The sequence below is a fragment of the Phalaenopsis equestris genome, unplaced genomic scaffold (assembly GCF_001263595.1).
Source record: "Phalaenopsis equestris unplaced genomic scaffold, ASM126359v1 Scaffold000517, whole genome shotgun sequence".
Classification (NCBI taxonomy): Eukaryota; Viridiplantae; Streptophyta; class Magnoliopsida; order Asparagales; family Orchidaceae; genus Phalaenopsis; species Phalaenopsis equestris.
Genome location: NW_018164957.1, coordinates 841,241 through 851,407, shown reverse-complemented (window position 1 = coordinate 851,407; position 10,167 = coordinate 841,241).

The window sequence follows — 10,167 nt, the reverse complement described above, 5'->3', positions numbered from 1 at the left end:
ACGCCGGTCCAAACCCTAATTTTGAGCCTAAATTGTTAGTTGAAGAATTTTAGTGATCCAGAAGCTACGAGAAACCACATATTGTTAAAAGACAACCCCGCGACCCAAAAATGAGCTTTTAGAAGCTTTAAATCAGGAATTTTAGTATTGACGGGCGTCCCGGACCCTTCCCCAATTGGATTAGTCTAAGCCCAATTTTCTCAACAAGAGGGAGAGGGTTCAACGACTGCTCTTGACCACGAGAGGCTCTGAATAGTTGGAATATGGTATTTAAACAACAAAATGGACATTAAATATATCCCTTATCAGAATTATCATCACCCAACGATGAGCTCTCCCAGGTAAGGCTGAGTTGTTACTGACCCTAGCTTTGTGCTCGAGGTATATACCTGAAAGTCCTAACAGATGCCTAGAGTTATGAGAGACTGTCAATGAGTGAAACATAGTCATGTAGCATTCAAGTGGACATCCCACACATACAACATCAAAAGTGATACCAACATTAACCACTAATTATGAATTTAAATATATAATAAGATGCTTAAATTCTACTCCAGTAGCAAATATGAATCCAGCAACTATTACTTCATTCTTAGCCAAGTTACTCATAATTTGAAAGCAAATTTTATTGCATTGGAAAGAAAAATTTATGTTATACACTTTAGTGTTATTATAATGCCAACTCATATTCTTCATAAGCATCATCAATAGATAAAGTTGATTGCAAATCCTTTTGATTAGTTGTCTCTTTTTCCTTGCCAAGTTCCGAGAATGTCCATAATGTCAGCAAGGCTTGCACTTTAATGGCTATTTGGAGAGAATATGTTATGTTAATTTTTTTAAGCTTCACAACCCATTAGAAAATTCATCCTGTGTGATATGGTTTGGGAAATATTGACTTGAATGGATGGTCGATGCTAATTTTTATTGAATTGGTGTAGAAGTAGGGTGGAAGCATTCTGATGATGATAATAATAACCAATGCAAGTTTCTACATATGTGGATCTCTTAATTCAACATTCCTTAAAATTTTACTAAATTATTAAAATGAGAGTTATTTCATTCCTTTTTCCTAAGGAGTATCAAACTATCATCTTTGCCAATCCTAAGATACAATAATAAGTCTTCTAAAGCTTTAGAATTAATAGAAATGAAAGCAAATATAAAAGTGACTTCAACTATGTGAATGTCTTCCAATATTTATCATTTTAAGAGAAGTGCTTAGAACTTCTTAAAACCTTCAAAATTTTCAAGCATTTGTCGCCCAAGCTAGATATGAATATGTTCAATCAAGATATTAAGCTCATCAACTTTGTTAGCTCCTTGGTGCTTCTAGGAGAAGGCATGTTGACTATGGCATTGACCTATATGGGTTCATCTTTGGTACCTTCACGTATAAGTAAGAAGCTCAAAATTTTGTTAGTTCCAGCTTTGAGTGTGTGTTTGATAGGATTAAGCTTAATGTTATATTTTTTTTAGTGTTAAAAAATCCTATTAAATCAGTTACATGTAGTGATATTGTTTTATTTTTTATCATTAAATCATTCATATATACTTTATTTTTTTTATTTTAAATATTTTATCTACCATTTTTAGTGAGTTGCAATTATATTTTTGAAGCCAATGAAATAACTTTACAACAATAAAATCCATCCACAACAATGAAAGTTGACTTCACATTATTAGTATAGTGCATCATAATTTGGTGATACTCAGATAATACACAAGAAAGCTAATGATAAGATAACTAAAATTTAGTGTTGATTAAAGCATTAATTTATAGTAGTGGATATCTATTTTTTTGGCAATGCCAAATTCAAATTGGTAAATTTTACACACATCAACCAATTATCATTTGATTTTTGAATAATGATGATGTTGACAACCGGGTCTAAGTTATAAACTTCACTAGTAAAATCAGATTCAAGTTACTTATGCAACTCTTGATGAATAAGTTCCACCTGCATATTAATGACCAACAATATTCTTTTTTTGGTAGGTCCTACTATCAAATTCACATTTAATTTGTAGTAGATAACATCAATATTAATACTTTGTATCTCATTTGTCAAACAAGCAAACACGTCCATATATTTTTTACAAATCAACTCACTTTTATGTTTGACACTAAATATAGTGCCAAATAAAAAATTCTACTCAATTCCCCTACAACAGTAGAGACCTATTAAATGACAATGATAGTCTCCAAGCCATTACTTAGCTCTACATCAAGTTGAAGAATCTCCTCTTCAGAGTTGCTTATCACATTTTGACAACATCCTCTAGATTGCTATAAATTGCCTCAAATGATCACTACTTGACTTTCTTTTGGGAATTTAACTACTACATGATACATCAAAATGACAACTCACAACATATTGAGTTAGAGTTTCTCAAATGTGACATTGTCCGAAATTAATGAAATTATAACTTGAAAGTTGGAATTGATAGTAAACTGTTATTCTCCTTCACCCCACATTATTGCCAAGTGCGATAAAACTCTTGTAGAAATACATTAAATCTAGATTTAATATTTGGAACATGCTCTAATGCTTCCAAGATAATCACCATCACCTTCTCCTTAAAATTCATAAATATCTTTTATGATTGGCTCCACAAAAGGCTCTTCCATTCTGTAATATGATCCATGTTTACCCATCTTAGAGGATATTTCATCATAGAATGTTCGCCTATCAACACAAATCAGATAATAGTTTGAAAGAGATAAAGGAAAAGAAAATAGAGATAAAAAAAAATGTGGGAAGCCTTGGAATTTTATCATTCAAACAATTGAACACATGAATGCACAGCTTATATCGCATATCTTAATCAACAATGGGATCTTATTTATAGATTTGAGTTTATACTATATAAATTATACAATGATCTACATAAATAAAGAATAAAAATATAAAAATTAAATGACACGTCCGATTGCTTGATAGTGCGAAGAGCAATAGGTATATATATATATGTTGAATAGTTAAATAGTCATAGCCAAACTGCTGAATTAATAGATAGCTATTTGCCTAAGGAATGGTGCTGAGCTGATGAGCAGATGATGAATTGCTTAATGAGCCATGTTGACTCAAGTTACCTGAATAGACCTTAGGGCTGAGCCATTTTGTATTCAGTCTTAAGCCCCTTCAATGCCATTATTGATTTAGATTAGGTCATTTGGAATTTGGCTAATCAAGATTAATATTAATTAATTATTAGATTACTATCTTGAATGATATTTCATGGAGATAAAAAACTAAAGGGGCCACACCTTGCCGATTTCGAAGGGTTGGGCAAAATAATAATTATATTTGCCGTTTTTGTCGGCTATAATTTAATGAAGGTGATGTTAATATTTATAATTATTACGATTTTAGGCATGTGCATGTTAGGTTGATCATGGACTTGAATTATTTTGCCGATTTCAAAAAATCTTATAAATAAATTATGATGAATTTTTTTATTAAGAAAATTTAAGTATTAAAATTAAATTTTGTATTGCAATTTAAGATCAAATATGATTAAAAAAAATTCATAGAGAATATTCTAGTTTGAAAATTTTCATCAATTAATAATATAATGCAAGTTATTTAGTAAAATTATAAAAAATTTTCATACAGTTTGGCGCTAGAATTATCTGTATGAATCTCAAAGAGAACGAGGAGCAAAAAACAAAAAGTTTCCCCTAAGGATAGACAGTCAACTCATAAGTTACCATCAAGCACGTGAAACCATGTCTCTAAACCTGTGATATGGAGATGATCCTTCATGCGATGGAGATAAAATTCGTTAAGAGCAAGTCTCATCGAATACCTCACACAGACAGCGACAAGATTCACCTATGATCTTGCAAATAGGAGTATCCGGCTGCGTGGAGGAACCGACTAGGTTGACGAGCCGCAGACTCTATAAGACTTGAGCTAAAGTGACAGGTGAGCCACAGTTCACTCGACAAAAACAAATCGACTAATTGGTCGACCAAACAATTGCTTGAAGTGTAGGCAAAAACCCCTGATCGTGATTGGACGGCCGACTAGCCCTTGCCATGGTAGATGTGATCCCGATTTGACGCCTCGATCTACCAAATACAATGCACGGTCGCCACACAGTCAATTGCCGCAATCGGGCGCATTTCAATGAATCGACCAACCAAATACCGTCATATCAAAATTCAAATTGTAACACAATTATAAAATGAAATCCATTTAATTTATTAGAGCATCAATCATATTAAGAAAGGTTTCCATAATTGTTCCCTTCTTTCTTTAATTATACAAAACACATTCTTATAAATAAGAAACAAAATAATTACTAGATAGGGGCGGGACATCTGGGCTCCCTGGATTCCCTTCATAGTAACTCTTATTTCACTTTATTATCTCTTTCACTCAGCTCTAACACTTGAAGACGTGTCACAAAAGATAATTCAAGATCAATCAGTAAAAATATTTTAAATCAAAGATCCTCCTGATTAAATAAACTGATAAGAAGAAATGCACGACAACTTAAAAACATTCGACACAAATAAATAAGCCGACACAATTTATAACAATTATGAATCTTTCATCGCATCAAGAATATCAATTTACTAAACTTTAAAAAATTAATTGTAAAACTTCAAACATAAATAAAATGTGTTAATGTAAAAATTAAAATTTAAGAGTTAAATATGTAAATATATAGATTTTGTGTGGTATGCATGCAAATATTCCTTTTTTTAATTTTAATTCTTTATTTTGCACTTTTGAAAAAAAAAAAACCGGACCAACTAAAGAAGCTCTTTACGCAAAGTTGCCTTTTCTTCTAAAATTATGCCCACATGAATCTATAAGAACCATTCCTTGCAAGTTGCCGCTCAACACGCGTTTTGAATGTCAGCGTTAATTTTTCCCCTCTAAACGGTTAGTTTGATATTTATTTTTCTCGCTATTCTGTAATAATATTAAATGAGCTATAAATATTATTTTAATTTTTTTTTTATTTTATTTCAAACTCTCATTTTGTCAACCAAATGTTGAATTTGAATGTATCCAGGAGTCAAAGACAAGGAATAAAACTTAGAACAAGAGAGAAAGAGGGCTAAAATGGATTTTTAATTAGGCCTTATCAGGAAAATGATCTCCTCGTTTATAGGAAGAGGCACAATATATGTAAGTCCATGAAATTTTAGATATTTTTCATAAATGAGTCTATGGCTCGGCCATTCTTTCGCTTGGTCGGGTGAGAATGAAGGGCTTTAGTTCGACAAGGCTTAAATGACCTTAAATGAACTAAACTTGAATATAGTCCAACTTGTTTGCTAATATTCATGACCAAACTCATTTGTAGTTTAATTAACAAGTAATTTGTTAAACGATATATAATAAAATGAAAATATTTTTAAGTAAATTTTATTAGTTAGAACTTATTTAATAAAAAACATATAATAGCAAATATAGACAGAAATTCAAAGAAATTATTTATTTTTATTTTAGTGAACTTGTTTATTAATACTTATTTATATTATTTGGCTATAAAAAACCTTACTCATAATATATAGATATATATTATTTTTATTTACCTAGTATTAACTAGTTATATACTAATTAATATATACTCAATTGGTTAGTTAATTAGATTAGATAGATCATTTGTTAATAAATTTATATAAAACTAATTAAATATTCATTTAAAATTTTAACTTATTTATTAATTTTATATGATAAATCATGTATAAATTAAATTTTTAATTTTATATGAAAAATTAAGTACTAACTTGAATTTTCAACAAGATAACTAATATAAATAAGCAAGTACAAATCAAGTGTGAATATTAAAAATTTATACAAGCCAATTATAAAAATATTTGTGAAGCACGTCTTAAACTCGAATTGAATATGAAGAAGTTATGATTCGACCACATCAAATCCAAACCATGGCATACTCGACTCTACTTAGTTCCATTACAACCCTAGTAGTCATTATACTCTATCTCTCTCTATAATATATATATATATATATATATATATATATATATTGAGTGCTAGAAAATTCACAACCGTAGAGTGATAATTTAATGTCATAATATTGCAAGAAATATCAACACACGCATGTTAAGAAAAAAAATAGTAATGGGAGAATACATTAACATTTATATAATAATAGTTGTAGTTTATTATAAAAGTTGTAGTTGATTATAAAAGTTATTGTCGATGACTGTGATAGTTGGTCATAGAATAATAGTTGCAAGAGGCGATAACACACATAGAAGGGCAAATAACACCGTTGTTGGTGGTGGTCGACAACGGCTAATGATCAATGTTGACCTCCGTTGGTCGATGACGATCTTCGGTGGTCGATGGAAAACTATGGTGGTTACAATCTTGAGTGAATGATGAAAATTATTGGGATTTTAAGAGTTCAGCTTTGATTGTCAGCTCACTCATCTTCCCCTCTCTCAAACCAAAAAAAAAAAAAAAAAAAAAAAAAAGGAATCAGTTCATAGGCTTTTGGAGTGTCATTTTGATAAATTTGGTCAATCTCCCAAAACACTTCATTTGAAAGTCCAAATTGGTTTCCTTGATTTTTCAACATTAATTTATCTAAGGACATTAGAATAAATGATCTTCGGCTTACTGGATTCCTCTTGTCGAGATGCTCAATTTCGTTATAAGCTTTCTAAATGTTGAGATCGTTTGGTTATCCAATTGATACATCAAAAATTTTTATTATATTTTATGTGGCCAATCTAAGCTAATTTGGACTCGGATTTGATCACTTTTAATGTCATTAGTTTCTTATTGTCAAGATGCTCAGTTCGACTATAATTTTTTTTAAATCGAGGATGAGTTTATGTTGAATTTAAATTTAAAATATTTTCTACTCAAAATGTTTCATCGTGCTTGATGATAAAAATTTATTGATGACATATATGCATATTTTTTTTTTATACAAAAACACTTCAAAGCAAAGGTTTTTTATTTAAAAAATGAAGACATGCACTAGACATGGGTTGGACAAGTTATAGGAGTTTCTGATTTAAATAATATTAAAAAAATTGAAGGCACGTACTAGACATAATTTGAACACGCATGTGACAAAATTAATGAATTAATAATTTCTAAAAGAAATTATCTTTAAGAATAAAATTAAATAAATAAATATATATATAATTTATGATATTTTTAAAATAATTATATACTCAAAAAAATTAATATATTTTAAAATTTAAAATCTGTAAATTATAAAGTAAAATAAATTATTCATAAAAATAAATTTACATACTATTTAAACTCAAATAATATAAATATTATATATTTATATAATATTTGGTATATAATTTTTATAATATATTATATTTTTATTTTTATATTATAATATATAAAGGAACGCTCATACGGGAAGCCCTAATTCCCTAACTATATATATATATATATATATATATTTATAAAAATATTTACATACATATCAGTGAATTTTTATTTGTATGCATACATATATATATATAAGACCTAAATTTCATTTTTTACATATATGCTTCCTTACTGATATACGAAAATAGTTGTTTCACTTTTTAAAATTGAATCTAGCGGTATATTCGATGAGATATGTAAGATTTGGGTGGCATAAATATAAAAATCAAAATTTAGGTGATAGATATGTAAATACATGAGAATTTGGTGTGAAAGAAACTATTGATCATCCTTTTTTTTCCTTTTAATAAATAATTGATTAAGAGGACTTAAATTTTGATATAATATAAATAATATATCTTTACTTTTACATATGTTGATTATTTTTAAATACAATTAATTAATTTGTCTTTAAAAATAAAAAGTCAAATATATGTAAAATTATATCAACCAAAATAATAAATAAAGTGATGTCAAACGAGTTCTTAGTTTTTAAAAGTTAATTTAAATAAATTTATTATTTTCTTTTTTATATTATTATTAATATTTTGCTTATTTAATTTTTTTAATATATTTTAATAGTTTCTTTTATAATGACCTGTTCGAGGATGCTCTCTATATCCTATGGTGTCCGTGTCCGTGTCCGTGTCGTATATAAATAAGTATCGTATATAAATAATTATGTCAACCAGTTCAACTCACAAGTCATTCATCAAGCTCAACCCAATATGCACTCGAGTTAACTGGACTCAGCTGCACCTTGTGTCAAAATAGTGATTTGGATTCTATATGGATTGCCCAAATTGAAAGCAGTGAATTATTTTGGACGGTGCAATTCTTCAAACAGCTATCGGAAAACTTACATACGCACGACACAATTTTTATCTATTTGCATATCTAATTGCTGAAGCATGATACTTTCATTTATAATATTTTGTTGTCATACCCTCTGCATGAGTAAAAAGTGATATTTTTGATGTGATATTAAGAATTATGAGACATTTATATAAATATTAAAATTTTGATGTTAGATATGCAAAAACATAAGAATTATGTGTTATGTAGGCAAAAGGCCCAAATTTATACTGTAGCAGCTGGGTAAATCTAATTATTCGCGTATGGCATTGAGCCAAAATATAAGATAATTTATATTAAGCAGATTAATTAATTAATTAAGCATGTGGGCACCCACCTTAAATTAAGGCAGCATGATAATTATACGACAAAAAATGATGCCAAATATTATATTATTTTACGAGGCATTTTCTATATATATATATATATATATATATATGTATATATATATATATATATAAGTTTAGAAACAATATTAAATCAAACTGACCCCATATTTTCATAGTTTAAATGAAAAAACACTATACCTCAAACCCTGTATATATCCCAAAAGATAAACACAAGACTTGAGAGTGATGCTCGATCAAATAAACTAAGAAATATATGACATCCGTTTGACCTGTGAAATTATTTTATTTGAAGATATATATATAATATAAATATATGATAGGACAAATCAGTCCTTTAATTATGGTTGTAGCGCTTGACTAAGATAACCATGCTTGTTAATTAAGGCATTACTTTTCCCCCTTGCAATTTCTTCTATATGGACCATTGAATAAGTTAATGCCACCTATTATTTAGGTAAATCTAATGTGATAAATAAATAAACTAATTAGGCAGCATGATCATGAAGGGCTCCATGACTTCATTAGTTGACAACACTTATGGCTCAACTTCTCAACCAATTGAGTAATGACATAGGGCTTTTTGACATTTAGGCTCACGGTTTTAGGTGTCCATCCCCAAACAATTCATTCAAAAATAAATACATAAAAGGAGGTGGGATAGCTAAATCTAGTGTTTATTTATTTATTTTTTTTATAAATCTATTCTAATTTGCTTGAATTGTAAATTAGTGAAATGAATGAGAATTAAGACACGATAATTTCTTTCTCAGTACTACACAGCAGTTTTTTTTATTTGACAAAAATGCATTTTATTTTGTTTTTTTTTTTTAAACTGTAGCTGAAAACTGTGTTTTGGCTAAGCACAGTGGTTTCTAGAAAGTTGCAACTTGATTTTTTGAAAAAAAAAAATTTAATAGCAACACCAACTTCTTCTATTGTTGCTTCTTCGAACTACTGCAGCTGCCATAAATAGATGCTTAGTCTCTTTAAAATTATGATACATGCATATACATCAATATTTTATCAAAGTTATGCTATTATTATTATTATTATTTGCTATTTATAGTGATCCCAAGTAATAAACAAAGAGTGTTGAAATGTAAGACGAGTTAACAAATTAGGCAACTCACCTTGGCAAATGAGGGCATGTGCCTTCGGTGCCCCACTATAGATTCATCCATGCAAATGTTTCAATATATGAGATGCTATGATTTAATTTTAATTTAATATATGGATCTTAAATTCAATTAAATTCCTTTATATATGGCTATAAGATTTATTTTGTGTGACACTGTGAGGGTATATGAAATTACCTGTACTATTGGACTTCTATTTATTGTTTTATCTACCATATTACTTGATTCAGTAGACGCTCCATCCATATGTATGCATTATTCAGGTGAATTCTTCCTCAAGTTCTTCTTGCATATTTTTCGAAAAGATTTATTTATTTTTTAACATGCTCAACATTGAGTTTTGATTATAAAGTGTGGTCTACACTCAAATTTCTTTTCAAGTTTTGCAATGTTAAGTGAAGAAGCAAGCTTGTCTTTAACTTTATCTTGTGAGAC